The following is a 21,290-nucleotide window of genomic DNA, read 5'->3' as shown; positions in this document are numbered from 1 at the left end:
ACTACTTTCTCTTTCTCCTTCAGTCTACAGGCCAATAGGATCGTCTCACTCCCGTCGTGTAAAGGCTGTAGCAGTTGAGTGAAATGAAATGAGCAAGAGTGCCTTTTGCTGCTAATTAATCCAACTCTACATTTCTCGAAAAGGTCCGGTGTGTTTTTCCCTCTCTACGACGCGCGTACTCACACAACAAGCTGAAGAGATGAGGCCCGTTCACACCCAACGGCATCTACAGCATCGATTTCACGCCCGCCGGCTCCAAGATACGATCACCAAGTTCAAGTGGCCACGCGGGAGACGGACCTGGGAACATCCATCGCTACCCGAGTGCTAAATGTGTCACTCACTCGGCCCCCGGTCAGCCTTTCGCGGTCCCTGCGCGCCGGCGTACTGAAACTCACAGCAGCCGAGGAGGAAGCGACAGAGGGGCGGGCGGGACGGTCTCGGGCGGGACGGTCTCGAGCGGGACGGTCTCGGGCCTGCTGTTTGAGAGACGCAGATGTCAAATCTAGCATGTCCTATCTAGTCCAGTAAGGGGGCTTTACTTAGACCAGGCGCGGCCTCCGAGCGCGGCAGCCGTGGCAGAAGGGGCGATAAGTACGGCGCCCCCCCCCCGCCTCCCGTCCCACCCCCCCCACCGGAGGAGTGAATGCCGTGTTGACACTGCGTGCGTTTGCCCTGCTCACACATTCCGACCAATCGCGTTGGACACAGAGAGAGCCACACATGAGGCCTCGGCCCGCGATGAATGGAGCTTCACGGTCGGGCCGCTGCGGTCTGAGCGAGCGAGAGAGCGAGGGAGAAGGGAGTCAAAAACGACGGCAATAAGTGGGGAGAGCAACACGAAAATATTTAACGGGCGTGTTTGTTTGGAGAGGATCTTGGCAGGGAGCACTGCTAGTATTACTCAGTGAACCCGGCTCAGCACGGGAAGAGAACCGGTGAGTGTCCGTCCGTCCGACTACGGGTGTGTGTTCATGAGTCAACGTTGAGTGTCCACGCTGCCGGGCTGCTGCGGGTAATTACATGCAATCATCCGAAATGTTTATACTGTACAAATAGCTTAACTAGGCTGTGTGAGTGGCTGCGTGGGACGGGCACGGCTGGCGCGGCGAAGGGGCCCGACCGCCCCGGTGATTGTCCAGGCTCGGGTCCAGGCTCAGATCGCCATGCGGCTGCACAGCAGGGGCCCGCTGACGGTCTTTATCCACGCAGCACCACATGACATATACGACATAAAGACTGTACATCTACGCGCAGGGATCGTGGCCACGCACGTAGCAAAGGAACGTCTTGTACGTTCGTAACACGTGCCGCAGAGCGCTGGTTCCAATTAGACCAGTCCAGTTGTTCAAGTCATGGTTCTTATCAAACCCGGCTTTGATACACCTGCCAAATAGTAATTATGGTGAATTCCCCCCCCTTTTATGATGCATACCAAACTGTACAGTGTGTTGGTTTCAGGACTCACCTTTTGCATTTCCTTGTTATTAGTGTCTGATGTATCATTTCAAGTCTGAAACATTATGATTCATGTTATTCACATTAGAATTAGAGAACGTTGTGGCCGATTACATGTCATTTAGCTGGCGCTTTTATCCAACGCGACTTAAGTAGGTACTTTATGGACTGTGATGTTGCAGAGCTTCCCCATCTGTAACAAATATTCACGGTGCCCTCACAATACACTGTTATAACCCCCTAACTTAAAAATAGGTGTTCTAGTACTTCCAACAAAAAACATTCCCGTCAGCCCAAGCTGTGTTTTGTATTTACTGGTTATTTGCTAATGTTTAGTATTAAAGATATTCGGCTTATCAGGCCTGAAATAATAATGTCTCTGGCTCGGATGGAGAGATCAGAGCGCCTTTGAAACCTTGGCCTGCTTCCGGCAGAGAGGTAGAGTCTGTGTGCATGTGTGTCGGTGAAGACGTCTCGGTCTAGTTACAGCTTGCTTAGTCACATCCATGTTTCATATCTGCGGCTTTCAAACAAAAAACGTATGTTGACACAATCCGCCGGAACGACGGAGGAAATGAATGTTTGTGTCATCGTTAATGGTGTTTCTATTTCTAATGCGATCCAGTTTTTTTTCCACTGAGGTCATTCGATTACCCCGTCCCACATGTGCACGTAGCCACACGTGCATTCTGCTCGTGAGTTTCATCATACTCGCTGGAGGATGGTTTGAGTCAAATCCTGTCCTGTGAGAGTCGGCAGGAGCGATGCCTTTGTTGCTGATGACCATGAATAGGCAGATAAAATCGGTCTGCATCGCCTGTTAAAAAGCCATTCTTTTGCAGGGCGGGTGAACCCGGTGGTGGCCTCGCACGCGGGAGGTCTCTGCAGTGTTTGCACACCCCCGGAACTGATCTCTGGCGATCTTTGGCAGACACGGGGCTTTTTTCGCAAACATGCCGTTGGTAGTTTTACTGTACACGTCTCAGACCTGCCTTCAACCCCCTGTGCTCGACACACCCTCTCCCTCTCCATCCATCCAGCCCGAGTGCTGCAGGCGGACGCAGGCGTCGGGGCTGCAGCAGCCGGGCCCGTCGTCCAATCAATGCCTCTTTTAAGGGTCAGTGGAGCAGTGGCTGCAGCACAGACCACCTTTATCTAGCGCTCTCAGGACACTCATTCATCCACCAGAGAGGGGGAGTGATCTGCAGCAACACACACAAGCAAACACACAAACACTGAGCAGAGACTGTGTGTGTGTGTGTGTGTGTGTGTGTGTGTGTGTGTGTGTGTGTGTGTGGACTTGCTTCCTCAAACACTATCGGGGAGTGAGAAAACACTCCTGCACTCATTTGCAACACCGTATATATCTGTGTTTTGCATTGGAGACTGCACACACACACACACACACACACACACACACACACACACACACACACACACACACACACACACACACACACACACACACACACACACCCCTGTTTACTGTAAATAAATCAAATTATTTCATTTTCTATGAATCATCAATCTCAAATCGGGTCTTGTGTACATCCGCACAGGAGTTTCATTTTCTGGCAGATTCTCAATGGAGCATTTCACTCTTACAATAAAGAAATTAGTTAGTAGATGATGAATCATCCAGGGACATATTCACTGTTTATTTGGGTTGGACAAATACACACTGACCCACTTAAACACACACACACACACACACACACACACACACACACACACACACACACACACACACACACACACACACACACACACACACACACACACACACACACACACACACACACACACATCTCTGGTGTTACTGGAGTTAGTGGAACTAACACAAATAATCTTGTTTAAAAAGCTGAGTCACCAAACACTCACTCAGAATGGAGCTCAAATCACCTCGAGTCCAAACCAAACAGGAAGGAAATGAAGAAGGAATGGAAGCAAAATGGATTTGATTTTTTTAATTCTTATGTAATCATATCCATTACATTCATTAATTGTGCTTATTGCAAACCTAAACCAGAAACCAGTGTCACCTGACCTGAAAATCTGCGTGTCTGAACGCTAACTGACAACAATAATGAACCATAATAATCCCCCAGAATTAGTAATTATCCAGACAATTCGTCCTGCATTTTGCATGTAATGTACTTTTATTTTACGCCTTCAGATCAGATTGGATACATCCCAATAAAATATGAGGCTAAAACTTTCCAAGGCAAAACTATTTGCATACAATACTGTTGTTTTCAGACAAAAGACATTTAGGATGACGGGTAACTGGTGTATGATCAGCGGGTTATTCTTTAGCATCTCACTCTTTCGGGCTTTCAAATGAATCCAAAGCGGTTGATCACCTGATCATCTTTCGTCTATCGTTTGGCGAAAAGGCCAAACGCCAGCTTGAGGCATTCGTAGCCACATATTTCTGAAAGAATATTGAGCAAACCATCTACCCCCTCGCCTCATATCCACAAAGAAATCCCCAAGGGCTCCGGCTCTCCAGAGGAAATGAGAGGTTTGAGATGTCTCCGCTGATAAAGCGGCCGGCCTGTCAGCGTGTGTTTACTCGGCGGCTCGCTCTCTCGGCTTCCCCAGGTCTTTGCCCGGCCTTCTGCTTAGCGCAGCGTGAGATAAACCGTTAAAACGAAAGCTGTTTTCCTTTTTTCCCCCCCTCACTCGTGTATGAAGTCATTCATTACCTGTCTGAGTGTTTTATCCGCTCTTTGGGCTCTGCATTAATTCCGTGGCGGGTGAATTCATATTTCCAGCACTTAGGTCGAAATTTTTGTGACAGCTTAATTTATGTCCTTGTAAAAATCTTTCCAGAAGAGTTGAGGTTGTCCAAGCAACTGAGGCCAAGATCTGAAATGTGTTAGGACTTTGTGTCGAGAGAAGGGGACAATCAAAGCAGCGTTTTAGTAAGTAACCCCCCCTGGTTTGAGTTCCACGTCACATTCCATAACACAGACGTCTTGCAGCTTTTAGTTACGTACTTTGCGGCAGTTCCTAGATATTTCGACAACTTCTTGCCATGTACTTTGTGCAAGATGATATTTTTATTTCCTAATTTGCTATAATGCTAATCCTATATTCACATGCCAATCTAGTTTCCAGCGCTTCAGATAATTGTATCAGTTTCAGATAATCCCGGCTATGGGAAAAGGCCAGAACAAAGATTGCTGCGCTCACATTTCATAATTGTACATATAGTGCGGCCATGTTCCCCCCATTTCTTTATCTTAAAGATGCATTTTTAATATAAAAATGATGGGTTGCTCACAGAACTTGACCCACAAATTGAGCATTCTACCATGTCATCTGTCATCAACCTTTTCTCCATCCACTGGCTTTCTTCAGTCAAAATGGTTTAACAGACTCACTGTTAGCGATACCCATCAATCACCTGATGGCAGACGGATGATCGGAACCTTGGTCTCCCTTTTTCTTTCCACCCTGCACTCCACAGACTTTCAGTACATCCCTGGCTGATGCCAGTAGCAGAGGGTTTCCCACCATGCGGCAGTGGCTGGCTGTGTCTCTGAGTGACCGTAGTGATAGACTTCAGAAGGAGGTGCAGGCTCCATAACGCGTGCTCTCTGAGGCAGGGTGACGTGCAGCGGTCTGCTGTGGCACCGCGCTCTGCCGTTAGTGGAGCCTGTGACACCGATGGACTCTTTAGACCGTTTAAGAAGACTGGCCCCCGTAACGGGCTGCAGGCCAGACGCCAGACGAAGCTGCAGCGGAGAGGAGGACGCTGAAAAAACTGCGACCCATTGTGGAGAATCCTGACCGCCGTCTCCACCGCCTGCAGCAAAAACAGCCTGGATCCCCTTCGCTGTCACAAGGACCGTCGGAAAACCTGTTTGTATAAATGTGTATGAAAATCTTGAACATACAAATTCGTAACAATACATAGGAACTGGCGGTGGTTGACCACGCCCCTTGAGTGAACAACATGGCGGACCATGTTGGATTCTTGAGTGAACGTCTCTCCGTTATGTTGGATTGTTTGAGGGGGTTTGGGTTAGTATTCTATTCTTACAAGTTAACATTGATTTCTCGTTAAAAATGCAATCATCACACGTTTATTTTACATCGACTTCACAAAGTGTGTTTACGGGGTGCAGGTCCCCATTCACCTTGAATAGGGTGACGTCATCAGTTGCCAGTCCGTATTTATTTAGTATGTATCATTACAAATTTATCTTCAAGATTTTCGTATACATTTTTACGAACAGGTTTTAGAGATCAGGCTGCAATAATACCACAAGGCTCTACAGAAACGTTGCACATGACATAATGTTGATGGAGCACTCACTTGATACAGAAACAGGAGCTGATGTAAGAAAGGAAAGAATTTGAAATATATCGATCAGACAGGACAAATCTACTACATATCAGACTTTATTATACAGTGTTTTGCCGACAAACACACCAAATCAACAACAAGCTCGACCTCAGCGGGGAGACAGGATATCTAACTCGTTTAAATTCCTCGCTCTCGCCCCCACCGGGTCTACACAGAGGAATCTCAGGCCTACCCAATAAAACAGAGTTGTGTTTGTACGACTCCCGACCACCTACGGCTGCTTTTCACATTAACGAATACTGTACATTCCTCCAAATATTAAACACAACACTGTCCCGAACGCACGCACATAGACGCCGCAACGCCGGCGTGCGAGCGCGTTGGCGCACGGCGCATAAATCTGGTGAGCCAGAAAGATGTGATAACTGTGAAGGCAAGTGTGCAAATGAGTGCTTGCGAGCCTGTGTGTGTGTGTGTGTGTGTGTGTGTGTGTGTCATTAGCGACAAACACCGCCCACCTCGCCATGAGAGCCAGGCATAACAGCTGGAGCCAGGCAACAAACATCTGTCAGTCGCGACGTCAGACGCGCACACCTACTGTCTCTACCCCACCTGTGTGTGTGTGTGTGTGTTTATCTGTGTAGGAGGGTTGTGTGACTGTACAGGCATCAGTTTGACCCCCCGGCCACGCCTTCCAGATGCCCGACAAACAGGGGTCGTGAGGTCATATCCACCCTCAGCGCTGGTATCAGCTGGAGTGTGATTGGTTGAGTGAGGGCATCGCTCATGTAAACAAATACAGTGCAGACTTTCTGTCTCTGAGTTTGTCCATGTACTTTAATCCTTTGCTGCACTAGAGAGCAAAAGCAGCAGCGGGTGAGTCATTTGGAGGCCCAAAAAGATACTTCAGGGACTTTATTCCCCATCCTATTCAATTAAAAGTGCACCGTGTGCAACGGGTTTGTTCTCCTGCAAACCCAGTCGCACCGATCACCCATTGTCACGGATGAGACGTGAGTCTCTGTGCGTCACGCGCCGGCTCGCACAGTCGAGCGCTCTCCCTGGCCGCCCCCCTCAGCGCGTATTCAACCCGCTCTCCCCGAAAAGGAAAACTGCCTCCACTCGGCCTTTATCGGACAGGCGAGTCAGCAGTCAGCGGGACAAGTGGATTTCCTGTCCTGCTATCATTTCCCTCTCTGTGTCCCTCTTTCCCGTCCTGCCAGGAACAAAACTGGTGAACTGAAATGTACAGAAACACACAGCACGTCAGGCCTTTGTTGTTATGTGGAAACCTTTTACAGATGGTGTTTATTTGATTTGCCTTTTAAAAAACAAATCATCTTTATTTCTGGGATATAGAAGCGTAGGACAGGAACTACAGTTTATTAGTTAAGGATGGAAGTCTTGCTATTTGCAATCCTACTGCCCATCATTTTTCCCTGTGTGTGTGAGAGTTTCAAAGGACTCTTTTTGTTGGTTCCACATTTGTGCGTGAAAGGGAGGGAACGTGTGTTTGCCTTGTGTGGTTTTCCTCCGTCTGTGGAGGGCTCGCCTCGGCCTCCTTCATGCTCAGCCATCTATATTCAAAGTAAGGAGAAGTCTCTCCAATGCTGGCCGGGTCATCCTTGTAGATGAGAATTGGTTCTAAATGGATTTTACCTGGTTAAATAAAGGTGAAATAAAATAAAAAGGAACTTGTAGGTGCTCGTGTTTGCAACATGTGCAGTCATGTTTGCATGATTGTTGGTTAAATGGACAACATGGACGTGTACTGTTGACGTCTCGAAGCCACGGAAGCTCGGCGTGTTGCAGATCAGAGAGCAGAGGGGGGGAGGCCTTTTAACTTGTTTTTGAAATTCAAGGGAAATTTTCAACGTGTCTCTCAAGGTAAAAGATCTGAGTTCCGAGAGGGGGAGAGCTATGCCTCGGAGGTGTAGCGTTACCGAGGTGACCCACAGTCCCTCCCAACAGGTGGAAGAGAGGCCGGCTGTGCGTGTGCGTGTGCGTCAGGGGTCGGCGAGGTCAGGTGGGGGTTGCCTGGATTCCTCCGTGCTAGTATTTAGCGACGCTGCTGCAGACCCTGTGTTTTAACTGTGACAGCTGCTAATCTCTCGCGCCCCTCCGACAAGCCGACTGACTGGAAATAGAGGTGTGTGTGTGTGTGTGTGTGCGTGCGTGCGTGCTTGTGAAATGTTGTCCTTGCTTGAACATGAACCAAGTGAGCTGACACAGCAAAGTTCTCCTCGATAGCCCGGGGATATATTTGCTTTTCCCTCCGGGTAGCCAAGGCTTAAGACCCATATATTACATGAACTAATGTCAATACGGGATAAATAGGCACATGGGCAGCTGTCTTACACCACGGCGCTTTCTCCGCAGCTGCTGATGCTCGATAGGCGGTGGATTGTTGTTGAAAATGTATCCATGCATTAAAAACTTATAGGATACAGAGTTCTATTCTAGACTGAAAAGATATTCAGTGAGACCAGATTTAGGTGCACCGGGGCGCAAAGGTGAGTCAGCAATTTTTGACATACGTGTCATAGAGTCATTGGATTTTTGGGGGGTTTTGGTTAGATGCCAGAAGTAATGTACAGAGAGTTAAATGAGATTACAAAATGTCACGTCAAACACCAATCCGCCCTTATCTTGGTGGTGGTAACACACACAGTCTGTGACTCAGCTTTAGTCTGATTTTATTTTTGGAGGTGATTGATTTATGATTTGCGAAGCGTAAATTCAACAATGTGCTGTTTCTTTGTGAAGATTACTTTGTTAAATAGAACGTAATCAATGTCATTAACCAGCATTTAGCAGAGCTTATTTGCTGCAATTATCCAAAAGATGATAAATACAACGTTGGCGTTAGTTTCTTAATAGTTTGTTTTTTTCAAAAAGTTCTTAATTAGAATATTCTGAAACAGAGCATTTTGCGCTTGTCGGTTGCGGGTCCAATCATCAATGAGTGAGGGGAACGTGGGGCGATTGTGGAATTGCTTCACATCCTAATGATTTTGCAAGTTTCCTGGCTTCAAAGTGGTTTCTGGTCTGTTTTTGAAAGACGCTGCAGATAAGCGGCGTATGTGCACTTCTGCGCCGACACTTTGCGAGTTATCAACGTCAACATCCTCGAGGGTTAGTAGCCAGCTGAGAGACACTCACAGCAGTAATGCATCATCCATTTCTTCGATAGCATCTGAATGACCTGGCAAGCCTCCAAAAGAAAACTCGCCAAACGTTGCTCAACTCGCCCGCTATATTTACGTCGACATAGTCAGGACTGTTATTGCAGCCCTTTGCCCACAATTCTGTTTTTGATGTAATTATGTGCTTGTTCAGCACAGAATTTAATGACAGCCTAGTCGTGTATATATATGCCACTCTCCTGCAGTCCCACTGTTCCTGTGACTCTGTCACGTGCCTGAGCGAGTGGCATGAGCAGGGTGACTGAGTTCACAGTGTGTGTGTGTGTGTGTGTGTGTGTGTGTGTGTGTGTGTGTGTGTGAGAGAGAAAGAGAGAGAGAAGGAGGAGGAAGGAAGGAGGACGTAGACAGAATAACCGGGGTTGGCTGACCACAGAGGAATTTTCCCTGCAGGCATCAAGGCCCACAGCTGATCGCAGCACATGGTAATTAGTTACCTCAGTGTACACACACGCTACACACACACACAATTAATACCAGTTTACATTCATAGACGATCCTGAAACACTTCAGAAGCTGTGTGTATGTGTGTGACCTGTCACCCTCACACACACACATTGTTGGCTGGTCTTTGCACTCAAGGAACATGGCGGTGCAGTCGGACTTTGTCACCCACATGACATTGCAGCGTGGAAATGGGTCAGGCCGTATTTGCAAAGCGCGCCGTATTTGTTTTTCAACTTTGTGGAATACATCCGGGTGGAATGGGCCAGAACCCGGGCCACACCGGACAGCGTCAGTCAAGGGCGTCTTGCTCTTAGGAGCAGCACGTGGGGTTCCATATGAAGCTCTACTCGTCACAAGAAGTATAAACTGGATGTCTTGCTGGAAAATGTCCTTTTCTGCAAAGCACATCTGATCTCTATCATTAGGTGTATATAATAATGTTCATAGAACGTATCCTCTATTGCAGTTCCATTGTTTGTCACAGTATTCTGCAATAGGGAAAGAGACCGTCAACACGCCTGCACAAGATTGATAAACAGATTGCTTATTATTTCTCATTGATTAATATGGTGGGGATTTTTCATTGAGACTTATTGACTTCTAGTCTAGAAATTGCACAAAATAGAAAGTTCAAATATCATTATTTTCAATACAATTTATTAAAAGCAACAGAATCCGATCACTTTGTACAGTTTACATGTACCTCTCTGTGTGACAAGAAATGTGTGGCATTGAGGTGTTGACCATCATGAGACCGGATCACGGCACTATAAAAACACAACCACATGACATATGTACACACGCACACACAATTGGAGACATCACACCACCTCTCGCTTGGCCTTCAGGCCACACCCGTCGGTCCAGATAGCAACAGACTTTCTTTGACGTCACAGCTGCCTTGACTCCTCCCTCCTCTCCCTATAATGCAACTAATTGATCATGAGACTCAGGGAGGGAGAGAGAGAGTAAACGATGGAGACGCACAAAGATACGTAAACAGACATGGAAAAGGAGCCTGAGAAAAGCTAAAGGGCAGCACTTAGGGATTGAGTTAATTTAAGCTTATTAAATAACTTTTGACTTTTTACAATTACTGTTGAAACAAGGCTGCAAAGACTTCAACAAATGCCTTCTTTGTGGGTATGTGTGTTCCTTACTGTGGATTACTAAGAAGTTTGTGAATTTCAATAATTCTTTGCTAAAAATGTGATAACATTTTAACATATGTGGCTTCATAGAAACAGACCTGTTTCTGGGTTCCCGGACCAAGAGAGAAAACAAGGTGATAGTGATCATTTTATAATGTTGTATATAAGAGACGGCTGAAGGCTGAAGGTTGACTGACACGGAAAAAATGTAAAGTCACATTGCTAAATACCAGAATCCTTAAAAAAAGCACTTAACCTTAGCATTGACAAACCACGAGAACACAAACCCAGTTGGTCGAACATAGTAAATCAAGAAAACTTGCTCATGGAATGTGACAAAGAAGAAGTTCCCACGATGCTATGAAATCTATTTAACAAAATGCAGTTAACACAACGTCCAGAATGTAGTGTGAACATCAATTGTTAAAGCGTGCGTGCGTGCGTGCGTGCGTGCGTGCGTGCGTGCGTGCGTGCGTGCGTGCGTGCTGCAGGGTTGCACACTACCTGTTTATGCAGGGTGACAGACAATGAGCCAGTGGAGCAGCTTTTATTGGTCACCCCAGGGTGCCCAGGTGAGCTTAATCAAGCAGACAAGCATGCTGATTTTGACCAAACAGAAACCGCCTCCATGACGCCTCGTTCACAGTCCTCGGATTTGCCATCTCACGCCCATTTTCAAGTGTTACACTGCACGTGTTCCAAGGGAGCTTTCTAGACAGATATTTCAAACCCAAGGCAGATATAACATGGCATCACATTTCTAAATAGTACAAGTATTAAACAAACAGTATCAAGATAAAGGCTGAAAATACCGACATTAAGTCACTAATTTGTATTTTTCATTATAAAGTTTTGTTGCTAGCCTTATTGCTAACAGTGTGCTAACGCATTAGCCCTGATAAACAAAGTATCTCCTCCACAATGTGGCTTCTTTGTAACATCCTCACAACACAAACAAAACCGCAAGGAGGCTGGGTTCAAGCTCATTACACTGTCTAGCAGTCAGGATGTTCACGTTACTCTCATTATAGCGTGCGTCACCCTCGGGTCAGCACGCCGACCTTTGACCTTTGCCCCCTTTTTTTAATCTACTGCCCTGCGACTCACCTGACGAGGCTGATCAGCTAACATGAGACACACTTTGTGCAGCGTGACCCGTTTGTACCCTGGAACCCACGGAAAGGAAAGGAAAATGAGACGTGTAGTTGTGTCACATGATTAATTTTGTCATCCAGCTCGAAGGCATCGTCGCGTGACATGTTTCTATGAATGTGCAACTGTTCCTTTTTTTTGTTTTGTTTGTGTGTCCCACCATTAAAAACTGTTTCCTCAACCATTCACATTTTGCTTATGCAGAACTTTATGTCCATTTGGCTTACTGCCAAAGGAACATGCTCATCATTATTTTCATACATGTGGCCCGCTCGGTGGAAATTTGCACATTACACATTTGCATGTGAAACCACCTAAAGAGGGGCAATGCGGTTTAACCCTCAAAGCACTGACTCATGCAGCTCCTCTTGCCTTCTGCACCTCTGCTAAGAAACGCCTTTATCTTTCTGCTAAGGAGATTTTGACCGAAAACTAGAGAGGGCCTTCCTCTTATCCGCCTCAGGATAAACCGGTTCCCTGACTCAGACCATGTGTTCTCACTCCTTCTAGCCTGCACGCAACAATACATGAGTATTCGTGTCCATGCAAATGGCTTTTCTATGGGTTTTCTTTAGGCTCATTGAAAACGTCCTGTTATTCTGATGAGAAAACTAGAATGTTAATACCGTAGCTTTTATGGGTTATACTGGTCTGGATGCCATAATACTGAAGATTAATAACAACGGATATTAAAAACATTCATGGGGCCAGCTATACAAACTCATGTTCTTTCCTGTGTGAAAGTGTATGTTCATACTTATGCAATCTCTATTTTACTCAAAATCATTTTGTGGTACTTTTAGTTTAATTGAGTTACTTCAGCTTTCTAATCCAATAGTAGAAAATATTGTATGTACATTTATGATACAGCTAGCTTGTTTAACATTAATAGAAAAGAACGAGGTTACTGGGGTGAGGTCAGTTTAGTTCACGTTGTGAACCATTAATCCTGTCAATCATCCCAGTGCCACCTATGGGGACAGTTTGCAATGGAGCCTGGGCTTGGCGGGGCGGGGTTGGTTTGAGGTCATGAGACACTCAGCGTGGTTACATGGATTCGAATAACTGGCTTAGTCGGACTGAAATAGAATTATCCGTTTCATGTAAACACCTTTGTCCGACTATGTGCGGTCCGACTACGATCCGACTAACACCCCTGGATAACTCCATCCGATCCATTTGATAGTTCGACTATTGCGGCATGTAACGGTGAATCGGATAAGGAACTGGACTTTGCGTCTTTGCGCATGCTTGAGATCCCGACGGCGTCTTCTCTCCGTTATCAAATCAGCCAATAGCGCCATTCGCATTCGCTGTACTCCTATTAACATCATGCACACATAGTAGAGGGATGTAGCTTCACCTTGCTCTCCGTTCGCCATCTTTCTCGTAATGTTGATGTTGTTGTTGTTGGTAGTGGTGAAGAGCTCAAGTGGAAATGGCTGTATCACAACTAGTTGTAATGAAAACAGCGCCACCTATCGTATCGGGTATGACATGCTTTCGACCAATGATTCGATTTCTAGCACTTTCCCCCGAATTATACCACCATGTAAACGCACTGAGTGAACGGTTGTTTTTGGCGTAGGCTACACTCGGCTCACTAACCTACGTGAGAGGAGCCGCTACCGTGGCCACGAGAAACAATCACAGAATACGCAATGCTAATATTGTCATGTCAAGCTCGAACAGGACCCAAATGCAGACTGGATTGGCGGGGAGAATAAAGAATAGTTCATTCACAAAGAACCAAAAATAACGAAAAACACCAGTAGTCCGAGACGTTCTGGTGAAGCGTCCAGCAGGGTGGACGCCGGTATTCTCAAACGAAGTCCCGGCACGTAACGATCCGGCAGGGACTGGCTCTCCGGACGGCTCTTAAATACCCCCCTGATCGGGAACAGCAGCCAATCACGCAGGCGGCCGCGCACACCAACAACTAGATCCCGGCGTGGCTGTTGTGACAATTATGTGATATTACGAATGCAGTCATAACTTTAGATAACGTAAATGTTTTCTAACAGGAGCTAACATTAGCCTACAGCTCGTGGATATACCAGACTACGTAAGGACGGGAAAGCAAAATGTTTGAGCAGACGTAGCTTCCTAAGCTTAGATCACTATGAACTTTATTTATCGATTTATTTCCCACATTTTTTTCTCCACTTTTGAGTAGATATATATTTATCGGTTGTCGGCAGAGAAACCGTGCACAGATAAATGAGGAGTGAAGATAACGCTGACGCGCTTTCAAGATGCCAGCGGCTCTTCCCAGCATACGGCTGATTGAGAGATGCCCTTTGAAGCCAAAGTGGTTTTCCAAGCGGCAACAATAAAAAGATGCTCGCCATACTACGTGACAACATATTACCAAGAATCAGATTTCTGCATTCAATATACCCTGGGAAATATAGTGTGTGCTTATTTTGTTAGCTATTCTCCTTGTAGTTGTTGTGCGTTTGTGTGGCAGTGAAGGAAATATACATTTCAATACATATTTAAGGAATTTCCTTTAACTGTGTCCATGGCTACAGAGGACTAGTTGAAACAAAAAGCCCCCGGCGAGTGGAATATGTGGATAGTAAAAGGTGATGAAACATACTCTGGCTAATGCTATTTAATATTGCCGTTCGCTGTCTGTCTGGGCGTCTGTCTGTCTCTCTGGGTCTAATATTACATATTTTTTTAAATCAGGTTCTGCATACCTGATCCGAGGCCTGTTTATAGAAACTCTATCCTCCCTGATGTGATTGCTTCCTCGTCTCAGGCCTCCCAGTCATGCCTGACTCACTTCATGAGCCCCCCCGCAGACAAACAGCGTTTCATGCTTCACGTAATGCTTCGTGTGTGTATTAGGAACGGTTTACTTAATTGTTTGTGCATGTGCAATCCCTGACGTCTTAAGCCCACTTAAGATCCGTCAGAATGAGACGTTTCCTCAGTTTTTAGTGCAGTTTGCACATATTTCCAGCTGACAAGAGCAGCGGCTGTAGACAAAGTAGTTATCAGATAACTGGATGGTGGCAGGGGAGACTTATTTTTACCCATCAATCAACGACATCCTGCTGACACTGTAAAAGTTATTCACATGGTGAAACTCCCATGGGGGGAGTTCATTGGACCGGGCAGCTTGTTTCTCAATTGAGTGACCCGGGTCAGTACAGTGTCACTTAAGTTAGCGAGGCAGGTCAATCCAGTCCGGTCCAGGGCTGATATGAGGAGAAATTAAGACCTGCCTATACAGCTTTTTAATCCCTGCTAGTTATATAGAGCAAAACCTATAACGGCCAGTAAATATAATGCGTTCTTTCCCCGACCACATGCGAAATCATCACATACCAGGTTTGCAGAAAGGTGTAATGCCAACATGTTTTGCAGGCAACTGGTTCTGAGCAGTAATTCATACAGTTCTTTCTCCTTCCAAAGAAAGCAATAAAGACTTTTTCTCTTTCTGACTTTATTGGAGAAATGTCACCATGTTCTTAGATTTCACTTTGGCAATAATAGCATCATTATGAAGGACAAAAATAAAACCCAAGTAGCAATCAACCACAATTGAAGCTATGTAACGCCGGCCGCATGGGGTCACGGAGAGCGAACCTCACTTGATCTAACCTGGTCCTGGTTACCTCCATGACGCAGCAGTACCGCCGCTCCATCCAGTATTCAGCACCATCTGTTGCGGGCACAGCACACGCTAGTTAATATGGAAACGCTGGGCCATGCATGATAAATGGATAAGGATAGTGTGAGGGCAGGAAGGACGCACATGGGGTTCAAAAATGTAGGAAAGTGGAAAAAAAGGGTCCACGCTATAGATTGGAAGGCGCCTTTTGGTCAAGAAGAGATTTCACGCCCGTTGATCTCCCAGACTGGACGTACCACACCACGTATGTGTGCAGTGTGGGATGGTGAAGAGTTGATTGACAGATACAAACAGGCTAACCAAACACTCAGTAGCTGTGTGTGTCTGTGTGTGTGCATGCGCGTCGGTGTGTACTGACGTCCTGCTGACAGCAGCGTCCTGGCGGCCGCGATGTGGACCGATGAAGCTGCTGACAGCCTTGTGTTGTTTCACGGTGCTGCTGGTAGACTGTCGGGCAAGCCGGGGCACAAACGTCCCGGCCTGCCCCCCTCCAGCCCCCCCCCACCTCCTTTCTGCCTCATTGCGGCCCGGCCCCGAGGGTTAAATACACAGGCTTTATCTCTGGGGTTGAATAAAGCTGACAAACAGCCTCATCACCCATCTCCATCGCTTGTCATTGGCTGCAGCAGATTTAAAGACACCAGACGGAAATCTTGGCTGTTCGCACTCTTAAGAAAGGGGCCTGAAAAACGAAACATGTGTCATTCACTCAGCATCCCTGTTCATGCTATTGTTACCCAGGGTAGCACTGAGCTTATGTCACCCAGTGTCCAGTCATCTTTTGTTTCAGCGACGGTGACGTTGTAAAAGACAAAGTCATTTCCGCCCAAACCCTTAATAAAAGATTTCCAGACCTGTTCTGTGGGGAGATTGTGGAAAAAAAACCCCAGTGAAGCAACATTTACATGGAAAAGGTGGTCATCTGATCCCTGTGGTAGCCTGACTGACCTGTGTGTGTGTGTCGGGGGGTGAGGGGGGGGCAGAGACACAACAGCCTCTCCATATCTATCCAATCCTGTTATGAGGAAAAACTCATTCTGACTTAAATGTACTGTAAACATTCATAATGATCTCAGCCCTGCTGGAACGTCCCGATTGATTTGTCTTCATGGCCATTTTGATTTTTCTACGGGCAATTAGTTTTTCATTTTGATGATTATTCATTAAAGACGTATTAATGCTTTAAACACTGCACACAGATGTCACAAGTTGCATGTTCCTCCATTTAACCTGTTCTCGCATGCTGTCACCCACAGCTGTCCTGGAGTCAGCGATGGAGCAGAAGCATCTAAAAAAGACGAGGAAGAGAAGTGAGGACAACGGCAGATGTCGACCGCCGCTGGTTCACGAGAGGGCATGGGCGAACAAGAGACGGGTGCTTGTCCCCGATTTCCATTCCCTTCTTAGTGCTTCCTCATTGAGAGAGAGAGAGAGAGACTCCCGCTCGACGGAGAGTCACTCTATCATCTCACCCTCAGACTTCTATCTCACATGTCTATCTGACGCGCCTTCCCCTCTGCACTCGGACAGCAATATATATGATAAGAATATGATAATTATAGCAAAGTGGACTATAGTGGCCAAGGACGTCGGCCATAATAAACAGTTATCAGCATGACATGGTTTCATGTATAGTGTTAGACTGATGAAATACTTGGCGGCGTCGTTTGACTGAGGAGATAGTGGCTCCTAGGAAAGAAAAACTCATGTGAGAGTGTGTGTGTGTGATGACATCCATATTCCCCTCTTTGTGTTTTTATTTCTTTATAGCTCCTCTTGTATGTCAATAAAAATGAACCTTTCCCTGTGACAATGTTTCCCTGCTCACTAGGGAGGTGCTATGTGCTCAGGAGGTAAACCGAGACATGCTCTTCACAAATGCAGCCCATTTACCACACAGTTAGAAGCAATCTGGGAGCGTGAACTAGCAAGTGTGGGATCTGAATGAGGCCCGAGGTGAGGTGTAGTTGCTGGGAGGGTATGTGAGAGAGGTGACATTGTGGTAAAGGTTGTGTCTGTTTGGAATGCAGCCCGGGAGTCTGGGAGGACATCTGGATTGAAGATTGACCTGTCGGACCTGCGAATGATCTACAGCCTGCTGGAACCTAAGGCACAAAAACAGGCCGACTCACACACACATTAAGTAATGTGCACTTACCTGAAGCACACAAATTACAAACAAGCATGTCTCAACCCACACACGCCCTGTGTGATAATATCTGTGACCTTCTTCAGATATGCACATGCAGCCGCACACGTAGACTCACACACACTTACAGGTGATTGCAGAAGATTGCAATTAATTGGCTTCATGGTTGCTGTTAAAACTATTTGTGAAAAGATCACAGCTATAACATGCGACCACCATGTAGGACTTTCCTGCACAGCGGAGGACGCAGGTGAACTATATTATTGAAGTAGTCCTATCACAAGCAGAGAGTGTATGTGGGGCCGACAACCACTCACAACTAGTTTTGAAGAGACGTCCAACAGGTACCGTTTGGGTGTAGACACAAAGAGTGGGATTGGTTAACGTTAAAAGCATCAGGGCAGGAAAACCAAAGGCAGAGTAGAGCAGGTCCTGATTATCAGCCACGAGCCACTTCAAGTTTCGTGAAAATAAGCCGTCAGGCAGGTTTTCAGCGTTACCACCAATGTCAAGGAATCACGTTGCCAATTTGTAATTTCTTGGATGATCTCAATAACATAGGCCAGCAATTTGCCCCCTCTCCCTTATGCTAGTCCAACTTATGCTATATTTAACAGAGATGAGATGGTGTTATCGATCAAGAACGTGATTAACTGCATTTCCCCCTACCTGTTCATTTAAAGTGATGATTAAAGGTTATGTAGCCCAAAATATGAGGTTGATTTAACCACGAGACCGCTCTTACTAAATAAATAAAATACTTCATGAGAAAAAACGGTTTAGCGGACCTGCGCTTACATCCAGGCATCAGACAGCCGCCAATGACTGTAAAATGCTTCTAGTGAAAGCAGCCGGGGTCACCGGCAGGTCAGGGATCAAACACATCTCTGGGACAGCGAGAGGAGTAGGAGGGAGAAGATGAGAAGAACAGAATGCTAAGATACGGAGAGGGAGGACCGGAGAGCTAATGAGACGAACAGAGGAGTGTGGCACACAAGGAGGAGGACGACACACTTCACTAACGCAGCTTAGCCGGTGTCTCACTTCACCGCGTTTATGTGTGTGTGTGTGTGTGTGACTTTGAGAGAGCAACAGACTCAAAGCAGCTAACTAAACAGCAAAAGGACAAAGCTGAGTAGAAGTGCAGCTCTGCTCTAGAAATAGCAAAAGCCTCCCCAGTGGAGAAACCAGATGGATGGCTTGGAAACGCACGCACGCACACACACACACACGCACGCACGCACACACACACACACACACACACACACACACACACACACACACACACACAAACTTGTTGACAGCCACCCTTGACTGGTGTGTGCGCGACCGTTTGTGTGTTTGTGCAGGTTGCGGTTTGATGGATGAACTGATTATTGCCATTTTGGGACCCAGATAACAGTGTGCACAAGGAACTTTGATTTGAAACACAATGTAGGTAAGCGCACTGAAACCGTGAGTGTGTGTGAGTGTGTGAGTGTGTGTGTGTGTGTGTGTGTGTGTGTCTATGGTTTATGCCTCAGTGGTCATTGTAGCAGACACAGTGGCACTTTGCATCCCCACCGCATGCATATCAGACGCTCAGCCAGACGGAGTTATCATTTCTAAACATAAGCATTGCAATATGCATATAGACTGTGTGTAGGAATGGACGTTTGTCTGTCTCTTTGGCCCTCAGGATAGGTTAAACATTGCTGTCTTTTTATAGCGTCAGCAACTGGACCAGTTCGTGTGCCTCATAGTGAGGACGTCAGTGACTTAGAGAAAGACCTTTGTGTGTGTCTGCAAGAAAAGAAACCAGCGTAGAAAGATACTCATGATACCAGCAGTGGTGAGTGGAGAGCAAATCGTAGGGGCTTGGTGTAGTTGTGTTGACGTGTTTGCGTCCGTGCATGCACACTCCTGCATGTCCTTGGGCCTTTCAGCACAGCTTTGTGCCCGGCTGTCAAGGCAGTCATAAAAACCTTTGAGTCAGCCCGTGTGTGTGCTCGCTTTTTTTCTGGCGCGCGCGCACACACACACACACACACACACTCATACACGCACGCCGTATTTTTCCATTCCACTGTGAAAAAACCGACAGTGCTGTCAGAGAAGAAGATCATTCACCTGACCTGCATTTCACACGCTCATTGCACTCGCCTGGGAAACAGACATATCACTGTTATTTTCAACATGTGCAGAAGTCTAATCTGGGAGCATGTGGCCTACTGTAGGGTCATAGGTCATCACTTTTCAGGTGGCCGAGGTGCATATTCTCAGCCCGGTGTATAGTTAACAGATCTCTAACCCTGTGATGAAGCATGGTGTCATGTTTGCTAGAATCCGGCCCAGTTAACACAAACCTTCGGTCAGCCATTCAACTAGAGGTTTATTCAGTAGCTCACGTCACGTGGAGACTTTTAGCTAAAGATTAGCATGAACATTGTGTCACGTAGGGCATGTGGGACTATGGCAGAGAAGCGGGACAGCAGATTTGTCTAGTTTCTATATTGTATTCAGTTTTTTTTACATTTCTGCTTAAATTAATAGATCCTATATAAAAAGTGGACTTGACCCTATCTGGATAAGAAGGGGAACAGGGGAAGAGTCAGGCCTCGCAGAGAAGACACTAAATTACCAGCAAACCTTTCAGGTAACTAACTCTGATATTAACTGATCATTTCCTTGAACAATGCAGTGGTAGAGATGTCATTATTAATATAAATACAAACAACATGAACTTCAGCCTGTATTGAATAAGACTTGAAATTAGCCATTGTGACCATAAAAGTCATGTCTACAAAGTTTTTATTACAATATTGCATCCCCCAAACGTTTAACTGGTCAGGAGTTTGGAGAGAGTTCAGGCAGTACTACATGCTCTCAGTCACAGTTGTTGAGACATAACTGTAATTTTGTGTGGTAGTTATTGGCTATTTATTGTGGGGTTTACTGTATATAATAATACCTACGTATTGTTTCATCTTGATCTGGAGTCTGAAATTTGAAAAAGTTTGACTGATTGAAGCAAAATGTTTTTTATAAAATATGACGGTTTGACTACTGAGCTTCTATTTTAAGAACTTTCCACAGTAGATGTCAGTCGATCGTCCTTCATACAAGGTGTCTGGAGACAAACACCCATTCACACTCACATCCACGGGCAGAGCCTGTCTGTGGATTGTGGGAGGAAGCCGGAGGACCCGGAGAGAGTCAGACGCAAGGAGAACATGCAGACTCCACATAGAAAGGTCAAAGGGTAAGGCCACTGGGTGGAGTCAAACCCTGGATCGTCCTGCTGTGAGGTGACGGTGCTAACCATCACCCAACCGTGCTGCCCCCCCCCCACCACCAGATGTAATGACTTATGATATTAATGTCTACATTTTGAAGAATTTCCCACTCGGCCATGCCAGCCAAAGACCATTAATGTCATTATTTAGACTGATTTTCTGCTATGATGTCATAGCGTTCATGTTAAAAATTCTATGACAGGTTTGATTAATTGCATTTGATGTTTCAATAATACATAATCATATCTTTGGACCATGAGCACTGCTTTTGTTTACCTACTGCCACAACGCTGGCAGCTCTCACATTACATTGTCATCATTGGCCTAAATAACTTCAACACGTGCTGAATGATTTCTCAGCTTTATAAGTGCACTGATGCAGTGTGTGTATATATATATATATATATATATATATATATATATATATATATATATATATATTTAGAAATACATGACAAGCTACACCTGTCCTCCCCCGATCCCCCGCTGTC

At 46.0% G+C, this 21,290-nt stretch overlaps 1 long non-coding RNA gene across 1 annotated transcript; it reads left to right on the top strand.

Annotated features, from left to right (window-relative positions):
- The first annotated feature begins 697 nt into the window (after window positions 1-697).
- LOC144409418 (uncharacterized) lies at window positions 698-17,188 on the top strand. Its single transcript, XR_013467860.1, has 2 exons — window positions 698-938; window positions 16,632-17,188. It is a non-coding gene; the product is annotated as an uncharacterized LOC144409418 (long non-coding RNA).
- The last annotated feature ends 4,102 nt before the right edge of the window (window positions 17,189-21,290 follow it).

This window comes from Gasterosteus aculeatus, chromosome 6, assembly GCF_964276395.1.
Source record: "Gasterosteus aculeatus chromosome 6, fGasAcu3.hap1.1, whole genome shotgun sequence".
NCBI classification, from domain to species: Eukaryota; Metazoa; Chordata; class Actinopteri; order Perciformes; family Gasterosteidae; genus Gasterosteus; species Gasterosteus aculeatus.
Note: the sequence above shows the minus strand (reverse complement) of the source record. Positions and strands in the feature narration are given on the sequence as shown.